We start from the raw sequence: 23181 nt of genomic DNA, 5'->3' as shown, positions 1-23181 counted from the left end.
GCATGCCGTGGAGCGGCTGGGCCCGTGAGCCATGGCCGCTGAGCCTGCTCGTCCGGAGCCTGTGCTCCACAATGGGAGAGGCCACAACAGTGAGAGGCCCACATACGGCAAAAAAAAAAAAGCTTCTCAAAAAGCAAGAAAAAAAAAAAAAAAAAAAAAAAAAAGTAGGACATTCTGCAATGGGCAACAACATGGATGAACCTTGAGGACATTATGCTAAGTGAGGTAAGTCAGTCACAGAAAGACAAATCCTGCCCCAAAATAGTCCAATTCATAGAATCAGAGAGTGGAATGGTAGTCGCCTGGGGCTGGGGGCAGGGAGAAATGGGGAGTTGCTAATCAACGAGCAGGAATTTTCAGTTAAGCATGATAAATAAGTTCTAGAGAACTGCTGTACAACATTGTATTTATAGTCAGCAATATTGTACACTTAAAAATTGTTAAGAGGATCTCATGTTGCATGTCCTTACAAAAATAAAATACAATAAAAATAAATAAATAAAACTAAATGCTTAAAAAAAAAAGATGCTTTTGGTTCCCTGATCATATCCCCTTGGACTTAATGATTTTAATGCGGGATGCCCCAATTTTCAACTACTAGCACCTGCATTTCTTTGCCTGAGGGCTTTCTCTGATAGCAAGAACCCTCTTTGACCACCCATAGGGCAGCCCACCAGAAGTGCCAGAAAATTAATGCTCCCTGGGAGCTGCCCTCAACCAGCATGTCAGGAATTGGTACATAAATACCCCCACTCCCTCACCCTTCAGGTGGGATGACTCCCAGAGCTCCCTGTAGGATTAAGGTCCAATTGCCCATGGTGCTAACTTGCTTAGTGATGCACTTGTTTTGGTTCTTTTCCTTCCCTGTCTCACTTCCTACTTCTCTAGCAGTGTTTCCTGTGATCATCTGTTCATCTCCCAAATAAACTATGTGTCCTTTTTTCAGGATCTGCTTCTGGGAGAACCGGACTAAGAGAGGGTTCAGTAAATCACAGTTTATGGAGTGAGTGAGTGAGTGAGCAAATGAGATAACAGGATGTATCCCACCCCTGACCCATGCCTGGGAAGGTCAAGGGAATGGGGGGCAGTTATATGGGCTCTGAAGTGTTTGTATCATGGAGACAGAGGTGGGCTGGGGGAAGGGGCTGCTTCTTGCCCGCTGTGTTGGTGTGAAAAAGCAGAGAAAGCATACACTAAATATCTTGTGCTGGAGAAAACACGCCTTAACCTTGCCAAGGTTAAGGTCAGGACCGTGGTTCCAAGCTGGGTGATTAATGTATGAGGAGCACAGGCCTCCCACACTTAGGTCCCCTCCCTTGGCTGCTCAGTTCTCAATCCAAACTCCTTATTCGGGCCATGCCACCCTCTCCAACCCACTCCAGACCCCTTGGGTCTCACTCTAGCCTTACACCCTCTGTTTCTTGCACACATGGAGCTCATCCTTCCCTTGGGGCACCTTTATTCTTTCTGGCATGTTGCCTGGAATGATCATTCCCCCAGAGATTTGCCTGACTCATGCTTTCCTTTTCCTTTGTGTTTCAGCTTAAAAGTGACCTCCTTAGAGAGGGCTCTTCTGACCAACCAACTTAGTTATTCCTTATAACAGCACCTCATTCTATTTTCATCATAAAATCTCTATCTGTGGAATATTTATTATTATTCACTTGTTCTCTTTATGAAATGCAGGTTCTATGAGAGACCTTGTTTGTTTTGTTCACTGATGCAGCCTCAGCACTAAGAAGAGGGCCTGATCATAGTAGGTGCTCAATAAATATTTGTGAATGAATGAATGAAAGAATGAATGATAAACTAGTGAGAGGACGGCAGTGAGCAGAGGTCTGGAAGAATTCTGGAGTGTGAGAGCCAGTGGCTTTTGTTGCCTTTCAATGCCCTGGTGAATGTTAATTTGGACCAACTGGCTATCTTTAAGGGACTGTATGAGCTGGAGGGAGGGGTAATGTGAATGGCCTAGGATCACTCAGGCAGGCATAGGAGCATCAGAACCTGAACCTTGGGTTCTTGGCTTTGACCACAAAGCCCAGGCTTTTGATCACCACTACCATCCTGTAGGCGTCCTATAAGAGTCACCTGACACACCTGAAATAAGACCTTGTGACCACGTAGCCAAGTCTCCTACCATGCCACATGTATTATTCTTGTTACTGTGATATTTAAAACTTTATTTAGAAATTGTCCCAGTTTTATCTTTTGTTGGTTTATGAGCAAATATATAGGTTGGCCATACAAATAATTTGCCCTTGAAAACAGGTCACAAAAAAAAGAACACCCCCTCCCAGCCCTGCAAAGCCTCTAGACCATGGTTTTTCAACCTCAGCACTTCTGACACTTTGAGTTGGATCATTCTTTGCGGTGGGGACTGCCCTGTGCATTTTAGGATGTTTTGCAGCATCCCTGGCCTCTGTCCACTTGATGCCAACGGCTCCTCCCAATTAGGACAACCAAAAATGTTTCCAGACACCACCAATTGTCCCCTGGGGACAACACTGCTCCCACTTAAGAACCACTGCCCTGACCCAGACGAAGGCAGGCACCATGTCTATTTTGCACCCCCAGTGCATGGTCCAAGTGAAGTGCCCCATAAATATCTGTTGGAAGAAAAGATGAATAAATGAGTGACTAAGTGAATGAATGAATGAATGCAAGAATACAGCCAGTGTCCTTGGACTGAGCTTGCTGAATCACGCAACCTCAGCAGCTCCTCACTCCCCGTCTTCTTGACATCACGTTCGCCAGCCTCACTGACCTGTCAGAGCCAGCCTCTGGTAGAGTTTCTCCATCTGGCTCCCCATAAACTATTTCCAAATAGGCAGCAGCTCCCGACTTGGTCTGTTTCAGCCTTGTGTACAGAATCCATAAACTATAACAATCCTCCAGTGAAACAGGAAAAGGATTCAGAACCCGAGAGTGTATGCAACAGACGCCCTCACCCATCAGGAGGTCATTCACACCCTTTGAGATCCAATCCAAGATGCTGCAGCAGAGTAAGACACTGAGAAATATGTCCCCCACATTTCTCCATCTCACAGACACCGGTGGAGCAAACATCCATCAGGGAACACTACACTGTATAATGAGGCAACTGCACTCAGGTCCCAAATATGAAAATGGGAGGCTTCTATAGGCTGCTCAAGTTCACTCAGCCTCTGCTAATGAAAATATGAGTGGCATCTGAGGCTAAGCCTGCTCCCTCACGTGGGCTGGTGAATATCTTAATATCTCCAGCTTCCTTTCAGCCTTCTAAATTGTGTGCATTGCTTCTGACATTTACGAGTTATCTATGATGCCTGCAAGATTAAGACACCACGAAAACTCTCCATCTGCACTCTTACTTCCACACCCCCTCCCCAACCCGGGCTGAGCTAGAATCTCTTAGACTGTTAAAGCTTATCCCATATGGGTGAGATTTGAGGCCAGCTGCAGACCTTTCAGGGTGCAATTCGCCACCCCATCTCTATTTGCATGGCACATACTGGGAGATTTCATTTCATTTCAAGTCCTGGCTGAGTGAGAACCTTCTAAGTAGCAGGGAACATAAGGGTAGACAATGGGGAATGAGACTTGGCCCTGCCCTCCAAGGAGAGGCCTCACCATTTATTGAGCACCTACTGTCTGCTCTGTCCATACCCTCACAGTAACTCCTCAAAAGAACACGGGATGTGGGTTGGTACCCTTGTTTCACAATTGAGAAACTCATGTGCTTTGAGTCACAGAGCTACTTAAGGGGATTTGACCAAAGCCAATGTCTTTCCAAAGCCAGATGGCTGGGGAAGACAGACATTTAATTGACTTAGTTGGATATGAGGCAGGATGAAAGCAATGCCAAATAAAGGTATAAGCGGTGTCCTGTTGGGAAGCAGAGGAAGAGAGAATTAATCCACACGAAGGACTTAATGTGAACAGGCTTGAAGAACGGATATGGTTTTGATTGGGTAGAAAATGGGAAGGTCCCAGGGCTGAAGTGTGTGCAAAGGCGCAGAAGTGCATACGGCCCTACAGTGGAGCAAGGGGTGCGTGAAGAGTTGCTGGTAGCGGGATGAGGGTGCAGGTGGTCCAGCTGGAACCAGTCTGCACAAGCTCAGGAGAGCTGACCACCCACCCTGCCCAGCCAGGTGTTCAATGAGTTCAGCTTGGTAGCTTGATATCAACCATGGGAACATTTACACGGTGGAAATGGACAAAGGACTGTTTTCCCCCTGGAAAGCCATTTGTGAAACATTCACTATCACACACTGAGGACTGGGGGACATTATCTCCAAGGTGACTCCAGAAACCCACATCTCAAAAAACAGCAGGTTGGTGATGCTATGGATGCAGATGAGGGCTCCAGGAAGGTGACACGAGTGGCTGGAAATTCAGATCTGTAGTTTAGAAAATCAGAGGTGTCTGCTTTGCTTCCCACTTCTTTTTCCCTGGCAACGTGGAAATGCCTCATGTAAAGGGAAGTAAACATCCCTTTCAATGAAAAAAATAAATCAAAGCCAAGATCTGACCGGCTGGAGTTTCTGAGCAGGGAAGTAAGGCAGAGCGCACAGCTCCTTCCATTTACTACCGATATTACATCATCCCAAACTCACTTATTCAAGATTCTCTTACCATATATCAGTGCTTTGCCTCCTCCATTACTAGCTAATCCAAATGCACCTGGTGCAAACTTCATTTTGAGGATAATGGCGGTCCAATCTATTTGCACAATTGGCTGGTTCTTGCATCCTTATTAGCATTTGCTGACTCCTTAAAATCAGTGAGGCTGTGCCAGATCAACAGACCCTCCTTCTGAGAGTGAAGAAGCAGAGTCCTAGGATCCCCTGGCATCCCTGGCTGCCTACATTAAATACCTATAATGCACCTGCTACAGTGCTGGGTGCTTTGCTGCGACCGGTGCCTGGTCCTCACACCATAGCCCTGAAAGGGAGATAACGTGACTTCCACTTTGCAGAACAGGAACCAGAGGAGTCCTAGGAGGGATGAAAAATGGGGCCTAGGTCATGCAGTTAGCAAGTGCCAGAGCTCAAATGTGAGCCCACGCTTGTCTCTAAGGCTCAGACTCAACTAGACCTTGTTTCTACTTATGGTAAAGCTGAACAACAGTGCCCCAGAACACCCACATCCTAAGCCCTGTGACTACTACCTTATATGACAAAAAGAACTTGGCAGGTACGATTAAGGTTCTTGAGGTGGGGAGATTATCCTGGATTATCTAGATGGACCCAGTGTAATCCCAAGTGTCCTTAGAAAAAGGAAGCAGAGGAAGATCTGACTACAGAAGAGAAGCCAACGTGATATTGGAAGCGGAGATCAGAGTGAGGTGGCCGCAAGCCAAGGATGCCAGCAGCCACGAGAAGCTGGAAGAGACACAGAATGAATTCTCCCCTGGAGCTTCCAGAAAGAACCAGCCCTGCTGACACCTTGATTTTAGCCCTGTAAAACTCATTTTGGACTTCTAGCCTCCAGAACTGTAAGACAATATGTTTCTGATGTTTTAAGCCACTATCTGCAGTAATTTGTTACAGCAGCAATAAGAGCCTTATACTTCCCAAAGCAGGAGGAAGAGAATGGAGTTGAGATGTCAACACTAGGAAGGAACGGGGTGAGGCTGGACCACCAGGTGTCCTTGGCTTTCTCTAAGTGTAGGATTTGGGCAGGAGGGCCCTGCTCCCTTCCTGTCATCCCACCCCTCTTAGCCACACTGACCTCAACCTGAACCAACGCAATCTGTAATTAAGATAAGCATTCCTTGACCCCCGTAGGGGAAGGGAAGGAGGACGCTGAGTGACAGAGGACAGCACACTGGGCTTGGGTTCTGGGTTCTGCCTCTGCTCTGCCAGCCCCTTGCTATGTGATCTTGGGCCAAGCAAATTCTCTCTCTGAACTTCTAAGATGCTGTCACTTCTTAGATCCAGCTCTAAGATTTTTCTCTCTATGTGCTGAGCAAACTAATCGTGTAAACTCAGTTTGGGTAGAATGTTGAGCTCACCAAAGGAACATCCAAAACATCCTCCCTGCAGCTCATTCCTATTCATCTTGTATGCAAACAGGGTGCTGAGGCTCCTGGTGGAGGCCTCTCAAAGCTGCAGGCTGGGGAACCATCCCTCAGGGAGATGCTCCAGTGCATATTAATTTGGGAGGATTTCTCTGGCTGCCACGGCCAGAGGGTGGGCACAGATTAGTCCTACAAACTGAAGGTGGGAAAAAAAAAACCCTGCTTGGAAAGATCAGAAGCAAGTCTTGGAAGCCTGCAACTGTGAAGGCTCTGAAAAGAGCTGGCAGGGATGAGAGGGGTGGCAGTTTGAGGGATGAGAAGGGGACACTGGTGATTCAGGAGTCAGTGTGCTAAATCTGCCCGCAGTGGCGGAGTTCTGATGGGGTTATTCTTTTAGCCATTGGAGGCTGGGCCTGGCAACAGTGGTGAGATCGGGGCTGGGAGCAGAGCGTAGCGGGTTACAGTGTGGCTTAACTGACAACTGTGACCTGCATTCCCAAAGGCCTAGGCCCTAGCTCAAGTCCCGCCATCATCTTTTTTTGGGGACTTTGAGTGTCTTAACTTTCAGTCTCAGCCTCCTGATCTGTCAAGTGGGTGAGTGGTAAAGAGCTCTTTGGAGCCCCTGCTTCATCCCTGGCGGGCTAGGTGTCCTACCTGCCGATCTCTCAGAGCCTTAGTTTACTCAAATGGAAAATGGGGTTTCTTATCAGAGGGTTGATGGAAGGTTCAGTGAGATGGGATACTAAGTGGTACAGGCCCTGGAGTGCTGATTCCTTCCCTGCCCCCGCAGGCTCTCTCACAGGTTGAGAGAATAACCAGACATCGCAGGACGCCAGGTGTGCGTGTGTGCGCGTACTGCCGTTCTTTCTGAGGGTGGCTTGATCTCTGCAGCAGAGGGCAATGTGCCTGCCTCCTCAACCCCAACCAGCAGTTCTGCCATGTTCAGAGCAAAGTTCCTGTGTATCTCTCACCCCCAGGTAAACACAGTATGCACAGCGGGTGGGGCTTAAATGACCAAGGGTCCGCTCTGCAATCTCTGGAGCATCCCTGGCTCCCACCTGAGGCCTCTGCCATCAGCTCCAGGCCCCCAGAATGTCAATATGATGTGGGGCCAGGTTTCTCCATCCTGCTGAGTCCACCACCTCTTACCTGCACCCCTGGCTGGCTCCTCCCTGTGACGTAGCTCTTTCTCAGGCAAGAAGTGCAACATCGAACTGTGGGCTGAGGGCTGCCTTCCCAAGAGATTGCCCTACGAGGCTGACTTCCCGCGTGCGATCTGCTGGCCCTCTGTTCTTTGGGGCTAAGCAGAAGCAGTGTGAGCATGGGGGGTGCGCCAGGGCTCCCAGCGCCAGGCTCATAACCTACCTCTTCCTCCCTGGGTCGGTGCTGGTTATCATGTCTGGAGAAAACACCCATCACCCTCCAATCTCAAAGCCTAAAGCAGGACTCCTCAAACTTCAGCGTGCCTATGAATTACTTGGGGATCTTGTTAAAATGCAGATTCTGATGCAATGGGTCTGGGCCAGACCCTGCATTTCTAGCAAGTTCACCAGTGATGCTGGCGCTCCTGATATCCAAGTAGCAAGAGCCTGAAGGATCATCAGAGGCAATGACAAAAGGGCTCAAGAAGAGGGAAAGGGGAACTAAAATGACCTGTCTGCCATTGTAAATCAATAGCTACAGGCCTGTCCCCTGTCTGCCAGGGGCTGTGTGAGGTGCTTAAGTTGCTCCCTGTTTAATCCTTACATCAAATTAGCAGAGTACGGATTAGAATCCAAATTTCACGGACGGGGAAACAGAAGGTCAGGGGGATACAGACCACGCACACAGAGTCACACAGCGGGCAAAAGCAGGCAAGGACTGAGCTCACGTGTTCGTCTTTCTCTCTCTTTCTCTGCTAAGGTGCTTCCCTATAAGTGAAGATGAGGCTCTGCTGCAATTCACCAATGAGGAAATACGTCTCATAAAGTAAACATATGGAGAATGCTTGGTCTCTTTCGTCATCCAACAAATACAAAGCAAGATGGCATGAAATGATTTCTCACCGGTCAAAACCGAATGGATATTTTAAAATAATGATTGCTGGCGGGGTAAGGTGCGGTAAATGGGGATTCTCAGACACTTCTGGGGGGAATGTAAATTGAGGCAACTGACTGGAAAACTGGTGACAACAGTTACCAAGAGCCTTAGAAACATTCCTAGCCTTTGACTCAGTCATTCTGCTTCTGGGAATGTGTTCTAACCGAGTCTTGAAATACACCTGTCCCAGCATCATTCAGAATAAGTACAGTAGAAATAATTTAAACATCTAACAGTAGAGGAATGAGATGTAATTATAGAACATCCACACAATGGAGTTTTATGTGGTCACTGAATGATGTTTATGTAATACCACGAAAATGCTAATGTCATAAGGGGAAAATGTGGTTTGCAAAATGATACGTAGAGAATAACCCCAAATTTATATTTAAAAATTCCCTTATACCTACACAGAGAAAAAAGGTTGAAAGGGACAAAACCAATATATTCGTTTGAGCTGTGGAACTGTGGGTAGTGATTTTTTGGGTAGTATTTTCCAAAATTTTTTTTGATGACTTTTATAGTGATTTTGTGAAAATGTCCCTTCTATGAACATAGGTCTACTGCACTTAATCCAATGACTTAAAAGTCAAGTGCCCACTAAAGGTTTATAAATTATTCCTTATTTTGTCATTGACTCACATGATGATTTCAGAGACAAGTGAACTTTATTTCTGATTGATCACTGACTGGCAGCAGCTTCATGCTTTCTGTCCCCAGCTCCTATGGTTAAATAAGTCATAATGTCTAAAGAAACACTCCAAAGTCATCAGGAGGGTGATACAGTGCAGAAACCTTATGAGCTATCATTCATTCATTCAGCAGACTGGGCTCTACGGATGCCAAGGTGACAGTTTGTAGGTGGCCTACAGCCTGGAAGGGGAGAGAAACAGATCAATTTGGAGAGTCTAGAGAGATTAGAACTTCAGGGCCGATTAGCGTGGGGTATGGTGGAGACGATGTGGAAGGGACCCCTTCTGCAGATGTCCTAACTGGAGAGACGTGTTAGGCAAGGAAGGGACAGGATGGTGCTCCAAGCAGTGTTTGCAAAGCCTCGAAGGGGAGACATGGAAAGCATGGTGGGTTCAAAGAGCCAGCCCAAAGTTTGGCCTGGCCTAACAGTGGCGTGTTTTGGGGAGGGAAGAGATGAGTTGAGAACATCTGGGATCATCAAAGGCTGTGGATGCCATGCTGTGGGATTTGGATTTTATTGAGAAGGTGATGGGGAGCCCCAGGAGGGTTTCAAAGAGGGAAGATCATGACCAGACTGGAAGTTAACAAACACCACTCTGGGTCCACAGTGGAGGTGGGATGGTAGTGGTTATCTTGAGAGTGTGGTTGGGAGTACTGAGAACTAGTCCGGGATGTTTCAAGTAAATCAGGTGAGAAACAGCAAGGGCAGTGGGGATGGAGGGAGCGGGACAGAGAGACGGACATTTAGGTGGTAAATCAATAGTTACAGGCCTTGCAAATTAATTGGATGTGGAGAGCTCGAGAGGGGGAGGAACTCCCAGCTTTCCGGGAGTTCAGAAGAGTCTGTGACTGTCAGAAGATTTGTAATTGTTAATTTATGTATTTTTGCAGGATCTAATGTCAAGGTAAATTAAAAGGTAATTTGATTGAACAAAATATAACTTAGACATGACTTTTCAGGAATACATATAGCTCTTAAAAATGTAGGTGCAAAAAAAAAAAAAAATGTAGGTGCATCCACAGACCAAAGGCCTATATCTTATCCACAAGCTACAGAAAGACACAGGGGCCAGCTCCTTGCCGGTGGCTCTGGAAGGCCCTTGGCCAGCACTTAGATGTCTCACATTGGGGAGGTAAGTCACGGCGCTGGCTGATTGAGAACTGCTCCTATTCAGCAAAAGGCACCGCGGCAAGGAGCCTCAGATGGCTCCCCCAAATCGAGGTGAGGTATGGGGGCTGGAAAGTTAAGAGGGTTACAAGAGGGTTTGTGGGGAGCTCTCAGGTGTGGAAGCCTGGGCTTCTTTCTGCAGGTGACCTTTCCTCACAAAGTAGAAAGGAATCATGATTTTGTGATTGCTCCTATGTATTTGTGGCCCACATCACACACAAACACGCGCGTGCACACACACATTACAGATGAGGCTCAGCGGGATAGAGTGGTCTATTTTCCAATGTGATGCTTGTTATGGCCGAGCCAGACCCGAGCCCAAGTCTTTGGCTCCCAGGTGCTTGCCCTGTCCTGTGTTCCATATGGAACCGGTTTAAACAATTCTGTGTCTACCGCTCCCCCAGGGCACTTTGAAACCTACAGCTCGGTGACACGGAGAGAGCCCATACTTTAACTCCAGACAGAGCTGTTCTGAAGGCAGGGTCCTGCCCTTCCAGGGGAGGCAACTCCTTCCCTCTGACCCTTAGGCTTCCCTCCTGTAAAACAGCATCACCTTGTCGGCTTGCCTTGTGGATTAAGTGAGACAACGCAGCTAAAGCGCTTGGCACGTGGTGGGCACTCAATGCCTGTTTCAGAGCTGGAAGGGACACCCCCTGGCCCGAGGGTGTTATGAGTTACAGCCTCCTCTCTGGATCTTGGGAGAAGGGACGTGAGACAGGTCTAGTGTGACACGCCGTGCACAGAGGTCCTCGTGGGGTAACCGAGCCCTGTGATATCCCTGTATAATATGGTAATTTCTGCAGTGAAATCTCCCGTGATGGTGAAGACAAAGTGCTCTTTGCTAGCTAGTGCAACCCAACTGTTTATGTTTAAAATAAATTAGCCATGCCGTTGACTCTGGTGCAGAACCATGGCTGTGCCTCAGTCCTCCCCACAGCACCACAAAGGCTGCTGCGAGGGTAGTTTACGCCCCATCCCTGGGAATCCGGGACCCTGGTTTGGGCTGGACCGAAAGGTGGCTTTCCTGATGCTGAGGGCCAGGCACGGGTCTGGGGTGCAGAGAGCTGGCTCCCACCCCTGCTCCCCCACTACTTGCCCGTGACCTTGGCAAAGTCACTGATCCCTGCACTCAGTCGAGAGCCTGTGTTCTCTGTATCTGTACATCCTCAGGGTCCAGCCAGCGACCAGCAGTGTCTTTTGGGTGAAGGAATCAAGGAATAAATGTGTCTGCTTCACCTTCCCGAAAACGTGGATAATAATTCCTACCTTGCAGAATTGTATTAGGGCTACAGAATAGAAAATGCCACGCACTGTGCCTGGGGCATGGTAGATGCTTAATACATGGGTGCTTCCGTTGTTATTCTTATCATGAGTATTAGTTGAGCCTTGCCTCTGGGCCTAACTGTCGCTTCCACAGAATCTGGCAGCGAGCCTCACACGTAGTAGGTGTTCAGTCAACGACGACGGAGGATTTTTAAAACCCATTTCCCCCTTTGAATCCCATCGGGTTGCTCGGGGCACCTCTCCTCTGCCCTCCCCCCTCCCTCCCCTCCCCTCCTCCCCTCTTTAGGGGACTCGGTGATGAACTGGGGTGGGGTGGGGCTACCGTATTTGATGACGCCTATTTTCCAGCCCCGCCTTCGGAGGAAGAGGCAAACCAGGCCCCGGGAATTTTCGGTATTTTCTCCAGCTATTCTCATCGCTAACATTTTGGAGTGGGTGGTTCGAGCTGGTGATTTTCCTTTCTTTTGTGCAAAGGAGACCAGAATAAACAGCGTAGGGTGAGTCACTTCAGACTCTTAGCTCTTCAATTACTTAAAAACTCAAGAGCCTGATGAAGCTTAGAATGTCACCTTCTCCAGAAAAGCCATAGCAGATGGGAAATGCTCCATATTCTGAGTAGTTGCTGCCTTCCCGGCACAGGAAATCTGCCAGCAAGCGACTAGCGCCCGGAAAGAAAAGGCCGAGGCAAAGCAGCCTTTACAAGGCTCCCCCTGGATACCAAGAACTTCACACACACGTTATTTTACATCTTACTTCATTTCCTCCTCACCATGACCTTATGAGGTAATACACGGAATCCTATGAGGCAATGAATAAAGGCCCCCATATATATTTCTTGCCTGCATAGGTGTCTGGCCTGCTCTCCACCGTGGTACATCCATGACCTCCTTGAATCCTTGCAGCAACCCTAGGACACAGATACCGCTGTCTCCCTTTCCGAGACAAGAGAACTGAAGCTCAGAGCAGGGGATTGAGCCCGAGTCTCTGAGCTTATAAAGCCCATAGTCTTAAAACCCTGTGTTTCCCAAACCATGTCCGGCAAAGCTCTGGGGTCTTTTGAGATGCTAACTACCAGAGGGGAAGAAAGGGTTTTGTGGTCCAAACGGTCTGGGAAATTTTGCTTGCATACCCCGTCTATGAGAGTCAGCACACATGTCGCTTCTTAAAGGTCCTGAGAGATCTTGTGTTAAAGAAATCTGTGGACTCTGTTAGCCTAGCCGTTTGTTTCTCTAACTTGATTGATCATGTAGCTATTCATTCATTCTTTCTTTCACTCACTCATCTGTTCATTCATTCCCAGAATGTTCATCACCATCTCATGGACCCCTGGGCTTGGTAGAGCAAGGCTAAGCCCATGCCACCATAATCTCTGCCAGAGGACCCTAAAACAGTGCAATTTTACCCCAGTGTTCCCACTGGGGTGCGTTCTTGTGGGGAAAATGTCCAATCAAGACAAATTTAAGAAATCACTGTTATGAAAAGGGAATGCCATTTTCTTGGATACCCAATGATTATCAGCCCTGCTAAGGTCTCATCTGGCACTTTTAGTTGAAGAGTCACAAAGAGGTCCTCTACTCTAACCCTATAATAGCATCCAGAGCCTTCACTCCACCCTGGCCTTCCCAAGTGATCTTCCAGCCTCTGCTTACATACCTCCAGGGACGGGGAACTTGCTACCTCTCAAAGCAACCTGTTCTACATACATTGCAGCTGTTAGAAAGTCATTCTTTCTACTGACATGAAGTACGCTTCCCAGCAGTTCTTACACGGCGGTTCCTCTTGCCTCTGCGAGCTCTAAAAAATGGTGAAGGCCATGATCACTTCCCCTAGAGTCTTCTGTTCTCCAGGCTAAACATCTACCACTCCCCCCCCCCCACCCCGGACAAAGTTTCCGGGCCTCTTGGGAGAAGCAGAGAAATTGAAAAAGGATATGGGCCCTGGGGCTTTAGCTGGGGCGGGCGGGGCGGGGGTCCAAGTCTTTGACCTACTCACTAGTAGCTGTGTGACCTTGGCAATTTATTTGATTTCTCCAAGTCTCAGTTTCTTTATCTGTGAAAAAAATCCGTAGAATTTTACTGGATTTACTGTAGAATTTTTTGAGGATTAAACGAGATAACGTATGCAAAGCACACAACAAAATTCCTGGCACTGGGTAGGTGATCAGTGCGTGGTATTGATCTCGCCTCTCTGCTTCCTCCACCTTTCTGGTCCCTCTCCTCTGCCTGTGTGGAGGCTCCGGCGTGTTACTGTCCCCATCTTGCTGCTTAAAGAATTCCAGGTGTAGTTGCTCCCCTACAGAGTAGCATCATTTCTCTCGTTCTAGAAACCAGTTCTTGCCCTGGTTCAGCTGTGAAACCCAAAGGTGATCTTGGCCAAGTCACTCCCCCTCTCCGAGTCTTGGTTTCCACATCTGAGGTCCAACTCTGGTGTTCTGGGGTGTGCATAAGTGTTCAAATTCTCTTCCATATTACATAAAAGCCAGCAAATGTTCTGAATTTTCAGAAAATATGGCAAGAAACCCTATTACCCCGAGCAACAGAAGTAGACTCTTCAAGGAACAGGAGCTAGTATCAGTGTTGCTTTTTCCCATTCTGAAAGACTTGAACATCTGAATTTATTTTCAACTGATCTTGAAATGAAAAATCTGGTTGATTAGACTTTGGGTAAAGATTTTAGGCTTCTAGGTTCTGCTCTTACTTGGCGCTGAAAAAACCCAAAGATTTTGAAGATGCTTATTTTTTATTTTTTTGCGGTCCGCGGGCCTCTCACTGCTGTGGCCTCTCCTGCTGCGGAGCACAGGCTCCGGACGCGCAGGCTCAGCGGCCATGGCTCACGGGCCCAGCCGCTCCGCGGCATGTGGGATCTTCCCGGACCGGGGCACGAACCCACCTCCCCCGCATCGGCAGGCGGACTCTCAACCACTGTGCCACCAGGGGAGCCCTGAAGATGCTTATTTTAAAGAGGGTCAAATAAAATAAACTCACTTATTTTAGAGTTGACTTTGCAAAACAGCCATACTATGCATTATGAAGAGTCTACCAAGTTGATTTTTGATTTGGCCCAAACACAGAATTTATTTTTTGAGCTTTGAAATGCAGATTCTGTACAGGGAGATCATATTTTTTTTTTCTGAAAGTTCATCTTAAAGATAATTACTTATAATCTAGATTTCATTTCCCCATGAAAACAAAGTTCTAACTGGCGGTCAGGTAGGCTAGACCCACAGATGGTTATTACCTATTCACAGTTGTTAATCATTTATACTTCCCCTCTGAAATGATTTCTATTGTCACTGTCTTCTGTGGTGACAACATTTGGGGGCTCTATTGTGAATTGAGTGTGTTTTGGGGGGTTGTCCTGGGAACCTAACTATTCCCGAGGGTAAAGGATTCTCTGTAGAACAGCAAGACGAGACTATGGTAACTTGGGGGTCACATGAAATGTGCCCTGTAGTTAAAAAGGAACGTGGTGCGACAAGGGGAATTCTTGGGCTACCAGCCACAACTTCATGGCTTATGTATGATCCACTCTGGTAAGAATTAATTTAAAAAACCCTGATGAATGGATAAATACATGTAATATATCCATACAGTGGAATGTTCTTTGGCAATAAAAAGGAATGCTACATGCTACAACATGGAGGAAACTTGAAAACTTGAAACTTGAAAACATCATGCTAAGTGAAAGAAGCCAGGCCCAAAAGATCACATATTGTATGATTCCATTTATACGGAATATCCAGAAGAGGCAAATCTATGAGACAGAGAATAGAGACAGTGGTTGCTTAGGGCTGGGGAGGATGGACAGTGGCAGGTAACAGGTAAAGGTTTCTTTTGTGGGAGGGCAAACATGTTCTAAAATTCAGTTACGGTGATGATTGCACACCCCTGTGAATACACTTTGAATTGCTGACTTTAAGTGGGTGAATTGTATGGCATAGAAGTTATATCTCAATAAAGCTGTTTTTTAAAAAACAGAATTAAGCAAGGCAATTGAGGGACTATTTCTCTTTCCTCTCTTTCTCTGCTCCGGAGAGAGCTTTCTCCACTCCCCTGGCTTCGTGCTGGGCTGCTGTTCACATAAATGTACCGGAATGTTTGTAACATGGTGATTTGTAATTTAGGTAATACTTCTATACCTCACTTAAGGGAGCGCTTCTTTTGCAGAATATTATCCCATAATGCTACAGTCTAGTAGTATTCATGCTTTCATTCACTCATTCATTCAGTCCTACAACAAACTTTTCCTGACCACCAATTCTGCACCAGAGAGCCAAGTTCACATTGGGGAGCCATGTTCATATAAGCCACCAGATTCTAACCAGGGATCCAGGTTCACACCAGGCAGTCAAGTTCATGTCTGGGAGCCAGGTTTTCGCTAGGGAATTAGGTTCACATCAGGAATCCAGGTTCATACCAAAAAAATGAGATTCTCACCAGGGAGCCAGGTTCTTACAGGGATCTGTGTTCAGAAAAATACTTTGATGTGTTAAAGAACCAAAATACTTTGAATTATCCCTCGTCCCTTCTCCCTGTTCAAATGTTTGCTCTTTAGCAGCAGATTTATTTAAGGGGACAGAAAACAAACATCCAAACGTTTGAGGTTATCAACTAAATCAATTAGTGTACTTTACGCCAATATTTCCAGCCTGGCTTCAAAGAGGGAATTTGACTAGTGCATTTAAATGTTTATTTACAGAATATTTGGTCCCAGACAGGAGAGCTCTAAGACAAAAAGCCTAGAACTGAAATGTTCAAGGCAACCACTCACCAGAGCTCTCTGAGAGATGGAGAGAAAGTGTTCCTGAAAAGATAATGCAAGTGAGGGGTAGTGCCCCAAATCTTATGTGGGCCTCCTCCGTGCCAGATGCTATACTAGGACCTAGGTGGGGCTGGGGTCACAGATGATGGAGACCTGGGCCCTGCCTTGGAGGGTCAGAGTTTGCTGGGGGAGAAGAGAAGTCAGGGTGCAAAGAAGATGCTCGTCCCAGAACATCCGGTTTTTGCAAGTGACATTCCAAGGGAGGGGTCTGGGTATTTCTGCAGGCAACTCTGTTCTATTTCTTTTCAAGGATTTTACTAATAGACCAGCTTCTTGGATAGAGCTCCTGTTTGGATTGTATGAGGCTTGGACACATTGTCTCAATATGGAAAAACAACTCCAAATGCAAGCCAAGAACACGGGGTCAGGTGCTGTGCATTTAAACTTGGCAAAATCCCACCGTAAAAACAAAAGGGGCTGTGTTGGAACTGGAGTTCCCCCTCTGCTTAATGTTAATTATTATGCTCTTGCTTTCTGGGTCCTGAATTATTCATGAGGCCCGACATAAAATATGATGATGATTGGCAATCTCCAGCTGTGGCACCTGCATGTGTAGATGCTGCATCTGTTTCTAGAAAACGTAGACTGGGGTAAGGAACTCACGGGTCTCAGGTCTTTGGGGGAGCAGGAGGTGGCAGGGAGGGGAGGACGGAGTCCGGAGGAGTGCGGTCAACGGGAGAAAGGTAAAGCGATGCGGCTTTCAGAGAAGGTGGCTGTGAGCTGAACAACGAATGGGCTAACAATATGGGAAGCAAGAGGGTTGACTGAACCGGAAGTGCTGGGTAAAGGTCAAATGAACGAATGAACAAATGCATGCATACTTGCTAAAACGTCCATGCTTGAAGGGAGCAGGGGAAGGAAACTGGCTTTGGCAGGGTGCTTCCTTTAAAACATTTTAATTCTCACTACCATGCAATGAGGCTAGGAGGATGTGGACACGCCTATTCACTTAATCCCCATGACTCTGATCTGGGTATTAGCATCGCTGCTTTGCAGCTGGAAGCTGGGGCCACTGCCTTCCCTTGGCTGGTTGTGGGGACTTCAGGTCATGCTGTCCCATATCCTCTGGCCAGTCTCTGATTCGGGGGATAGGCAGGCACCCCTATGAACATCAGGTGCTGTTGGGAGGGGCCGTCAAAGCCTTCCCTCCTTGGGAGGAGGAAGAGCTGGGCAGGGAACCCGGCCAGACACGGCCCCTTAGTCCGAGTTTGATGGGGAATCGATTGCCTCTTCTGATCCTTTCCATCTAAAGCAACCTCTGTGACTCTTTGCCAGACCTGGCATAGAAAAGGCGCCTCCTGAGTGTAAACGGCAGCCTTTTTTGGGGGGCAACTTGGCACTCTCTATAAAAGTGAAAAACTGCCAATAATTCTGACTTGGCAACCCTGGGGGAATACCTGCACATGTACAAACTGATGGATGTACTGCGGCAATGTTTGTTACAGCCAGAAAACAAGAACCACCCAAGTGTTCATCAACAGGGGGGTGATTAAATATAATACTCTGTATAGAGAGGTAGTGGTTAGAAGTCAGGATGTGGAGCCCCGCTCGACACTTACTGTCTGTGTGATTGGAACAAGCTACTAATCTTTCTTTGCCTCAGTTTTCTCATCTGTAAAGTGGGAATAATAATAGCACTCATAGGGTTCTCACAAGGATTACAAGAATGAATCCACGTCAAGTGCTTAGAACAGTGCCTGGAATATAGTCATGAGTTAATACATCTTAGTAATTGACAGTACACTAGAAATATGCCCTCATTAATAAGACTCCCTCTTATCCCCCTCCCCCCAGCCCCCAGCCCTCTGAGAATCAAGCCTTTCCCTCTGGCCACGTGGCCATCGAGCTAGTTCTGGTTCCAAGGGACAGCTGGCCCCATGGAGCTTAGGGGCTGGGACTGTGTTGAGTCCTAAAACTCAGAAAGTGAAAAGAGTTACCAACATAGTACAGCTCTGAGCCTCCAGCCGAGGCTTCAGTGGGTGCTGGATTATGCAGTGAGCTTGCTCTGATTCCCAGGGCTAAGATGACACTGGCTACAGTCCTCAGTTTCAGCCAGCAACAGCCAGGAAAGGTGAGGAAGTATAGGGATTTGTGCTTTCTATAGGGAAAAGGAAATTCCACAGCCCTAGTCACTGGTGTGGTTACTAACAGTCTCCCTAACAACCTCGCTTCAGACTTTTCCCTTCCTCCTTCATTTTTTCCCATTTATTTATCAAGAATTTATGGTGATCCCACCATATGCCAGTCAGCATTATAAGGATTCTGGGCACACAGAGGCAAAGAAAATGCCTGTCTCTCAAGGAGCCTGTGGTCTAAGGGAAGGACCAGACGAGGGAATAAATAATTATAGGGCAATTGTGAGCTCCATGTGACAAGAACTTCACCTGGGAGAGGATGGGCCCAGCCGGCAGGTGGGGGCTTTGAACAGGGACTTGATGCAGTGATGGGACTTGAACCTACAGAGATGCCAGGCGGTATTTCCCACGTGGAGTCCTTGCTTTTCTCCCGCTGAGGCAATCGTGGGGTCCTCACCATTTAGACGGAGCCAGGAAGCCCTCAGGGCCGCCCCCATTGCCTGCTTATAGTTTAAATGGCCAAGGAGGAGTGCTTAATGGCTACGGGGTGATGAAAATGTTCTCGAACTCGAGTGGTGATGGTTGCACAAAACTGGGAGTGTACCAAGTGTCATAGGATGGACACTTTAAAAAGGTTAAAATGGCGAATTTTATGCTTTGTTATTGTTACCACAATTTTTTTTTAAAAGGGAAATTGAAATTTTAAAAAAGGGAAATTGCAGGGAAGATGCAGCTTTCTTGAGAATGGAGGAAGGAAGAGAACTGTGAGAAGATGAAGCTGCAGAGTGTAGAACCTCCCTGGTCCCCTGCATCCCAAGGAGACAGGTGCACGTACAGTCACATCCATGTGAGTGTGTGATGTCCACGAGCGTGTGACATCCAGAGAGCGTGTGATAGCCACATGATATTTGCCCCATTCATGTGAGTGTGTACCACCCAGCATCCCAGCAGCAGGTCAGACCTGCCTGGAAACCTCTAACAGGTGACAGTGAGTGTGCATCACACAGGAGAAGCACAAGTGACCTCTCAGCGTCAGAAGCTGCACAGGTGTGAATGAGCTGTAGCCAAGAAACGTTTAAATCTCCTCTCTGCCAGTTACAGTCTCTATCCACGCCCCTTCCCTGCGCTGGAGCAACCGTCTGTCGGACCCCCAGCTCTTTCCATCGCATGAAGGTGACATACCTGCATCCCACATTCCCCTTTGCCCTCCAGGAGCTGGATCTCAGCTATACTGATGCAGAATCCAGGAGACTGACACGGGGACCCTGAGAGAGGTCCTCAGGATGGTCTCTGAAAGTCGAGCAGGGTGTAGGAAGGTTCATCCAGAGGAGAAACCACCCAGGGGAGTGGCACAATTAGCCATGACATTTCCCTTGAACTTGGAAATTCAAGTTCATATACTCTGAGAGGCTACTTACAGCTGGATGATTTAGGAAGATCACCCAGCTTCTCTGGGATGGGATGAGTTATACCCAGCAAGGTCTCTGATGGGGAAGGGGATTAGAAAGGAGGGGAGGAAAGAGGAATAAAAATGAAACAGAGTCTATAAGGACTAATGGAAATTACTAATAGCATTCATGGCTTACCCAGTGTTCATCCCTTCAATCACTCATTTGTGTGTTGATTCAACAAGCACCCCTGTACAGAGGGCTGTGGAAGAGAACACAGACATGAGGCATGTGGTCCCTGCTCTTACGGGGCTCAGAGGAGAGCTGAGGATGGGATGAATACGGAGATAGTTTTCCAGTGTAACAAGTGCTCTGATCCAGGTTTGTACAGGCTACCCCTGGGGCGTGGGAGATGGGGAGTATTCTATTCGGTTGGCCAAAAGGTTTGTTCGTTTCTTTCCATAAGATGGCTCTAGTAGCACTAAGTTGTCTTTAACTTCATTCAAAACAATTTTGTTAGATTGTATGTGACAGCTGTCATATCAGCGTGCGTTTAAAAAAGACTTATCGGGCTTCCCTGGTGGCGCAGTGGTTGAGAGACTGCCTGCCGATGCAGGGGACACGGGTTTGAGCCCTGGTCTGGGAGGATCCCACATGCCGCGGAGCGGCTGGGCCCGTGAGCCACAACTACTGAGCCTGCGCGTCTGGAGCCTGTGCTACGCAACAAGAGAGGCCGCGATAGTGAGAGGCCTGTGCACCGCTATGAGGAGCGGCCCCCGCTCGCCACAACTAGAGAAAGCCCGCGTGCAGCAACGGAGACCCAACGCAGCCAAAAATAAACAAATAACGAAATTTAAAAAAATAAATAAATAAAAAAGACATCGAATTTTTGTGTAGGCATTTTAATATTGAAGATGGAAGAAAAAAGCAACATTTTTGGCATACTATGCTGTATTATTTCAAGAAAGGTAAAAACGCAATTGAAATGCAAAAAAGGATTTGTGCAGCGTATGGAGAAGGTGCTGTGACTGACGGAAGGTGTCAAAATGGTTTGCCAAGTTTTGTGCTGGAGATTTCTCTCTGGACGATGCTTCATGGTTGGGTAGACCCGTCGAAGTTGACAGCGGCCAAATCGAGACATTCACTGAGAACTATCAACGTTATACCACGCGGGAGATCGCCGACATACTCAAAATATCCAAATTAAGTGCTGAAAATCATTTGCACCAGCTTGGTTATGTGAATCGCTTGGTTACGTGAATCGCTTTGACGTTTAGGTAAGTAGGCGAAAAAAACCTTCTTGACCATATTTCTGCATGCGATTCTCTGATTCTCTACTTAAATGTAATGAAAACGTTCCGTTTTTAAAACAAATTGTGACAGGCAATGAAAAGCGGATACTGCACAATAATGTGGAACGGAAGAGATCGTGGGACGAGCGAAATGAACCACCACCAACCACGCCAAAGGCCGGTCTTCATCCAAAGAAGGTGATGTGTATACGGTGGGATTGGAAGGGAGCCCTCTATTATAAGCTCCTTCTGGAAAACCAAACGATCAATTCCAACAAGTACTGCTCCCACTTAGACCAACTGAAAGCAGCACTCGATGAAAAGCATCTGGAATCAGTTAACAGAGAACACATAAACTTCCATCAGGATAACGCAAGACCGCATGTTTCTTTGATGACCAGGCAAAAACTATTACAGCTTGGCTGGGAAGTTCTGATTCATCCGCTGTATTCACCAGACCTTGCACCTTCAGATTTCCATTTATTTTGGGCTTTACAAAATTCTCGTAATGGAAAAAATTTCATTTTCCTGGGAGACTGCAAAAGGTACCTGAAACAGTTCTTTGCTCAAAAAGATAAAAAACTTGGGGAAGATGGAACTGTGAAGTTGCCTAAAAAATGGCAGAAGGTAGTGGAACAAAAGGGTGAATGTGTTGTTCAATAAAGTTCTTGGTGAAAATGAAAAATGTGTCTTTTATTTTTACTTAAAAACCGAAGGCAATTTTTGGCCAACCCAATAACTATGGGAGCAAGGTCTTGGGCAAGACTTCATGGAATAGAAATTGCTCGTGTTGGGCCCTTGTAAGGCAGGTGCGTTTTCCCATGCAGGTGGGAGATATGGCTTGAAGGGCACTGCAGGAGAGGGAACAGGGTGAGCAAAGACATGTGGAGCTATGAAATGGCGTGGCTCATTCTGGGAACTGAGATATGGCCAGTGCGTAGGACATGCAGGACATGGTGAATAGACATCTCCTTGTCGTTGGCTAGCTGGGTGACCTTGGAACAAGCTGTTTTTCTAGTTTGGGAAATGTCCCCATCTGTATAATGAGGGGATCAGATGAGATGATTCTCTGGGGCCTTTCCAGCTCTGGCTGCTCCTGGGGGCATTGAGCTCCCCATCACCCAAGGTAATCAAGCAGGGAGGAATCCATCCCACCCAGCTGGGATTGTAGCCTTTGATAGGCATTTGGACCAGATGGCCTTGAAGGTCCTTTCCAGCCCTGAGCCGCCCTGATTCTGGGACCCAGACGGGGCCTGCGGGGCTGGGCCAGGCAGCCGAGGATGGTCATGCAGAACATCTGTTCCCTTCTCCACGTCCCAGGTGGGACCCATGCTAATTCATGAAAGTCTGATGTGCACACACAGGCTGGCCACTGAATGACACAACGGAGGACATTTCACTTCTGCCTAATAATGGTCAGAGGGCCCCTCAAGGCCAAAAGCTGGCAGCTGTGTGCTCGAAATGACAGCAGACAACTGTGGACTCTGGCTTCTGCTGTATTAACTCAATATGTATCAGAACTGCTTTTCTGGGCTCAGATGTCACTCCAGTGAGATCGCCTGTCTTTGGTGGAAGCCGATGCCCAGTGACAGGTTATAAAAGGCTGAAGGTGAAAGGGAAGGTGACTCAGAGCCCTGCCCACCAGTCCAGAAGCCACGAACAAAGGAAACATCTACTGCCCCTCCATCTTGTTGTGGCCGTGGTGCAGAGTCATGGAGCACGGGGAGGGCTTCCAGCTCAGCTCTGCCATCTTCTCAGCTGGGTGATCTGGGGGCCGCCACATCCTCTCCAGAAGCCTCTGTTTTCTCGGCTGTTCAATGGGGATAATCATGTCTGTATGTACCAAATAAAACAATAGGGGGTATTCTGTAAGCTGTCTCATACAGTGTAGGTGTCAGGGTTAATGGTAAGGTCTCACTTCTAGGTGATGTGCCAATGAAAATATGTCCAAGAGACATGGAGGCTGTTTTGATATTTGAGTGTGTATATATTATATAGTATTATGAGTATTATATGATATTTGATATTTGAGTATGCATATATTATTTGAGTAAGTATATATTATATAGTATTATGAGTATTATATGATATATAATTTTTTTCTTTTTACCTTTTGACTCTCTTCCCCCATTTCTCCCCCTCACCCCAATCTGTTAATCTGTTCTCTGTATCTATGAGCTTTTTTTTTCATTTGTTTGTTTGTTTAGATTCCACATATAAGAGAGATTATATGGTATTTATCTTTCTCTGTCTGACTTATTTCACTTGGCATAATACCCTCCAGGTACATCCATGTTTTTGCAAATGGCAAGATTCCCTTCTTTTTACGGCTGAGTAATATTCCATTGTATATATGTGCCACATCTTCTTTATCCATTCA

The sequence above is a fragment of the Lipotes vexillifer genome, unplaced genomic scaffold (assembly GCF_000442215.2).
Source record: "Lipotes vexillifer unplaced genomic scaffold, Lipotes_vexillifer_v1.1 scaffold216, whole genome shotgun sequence".
Lineage (NCBI taxonomy): Eukaryota > Metazoa > Chordata > Mammalia > Artiodactyla > Lipotidae > Lipotes > Lipotes vexillifer.
The sequence above is the reverse complement of the archived record's forward strand: the minus strand, read 5'-3'. Positions refer to the sequence as shown.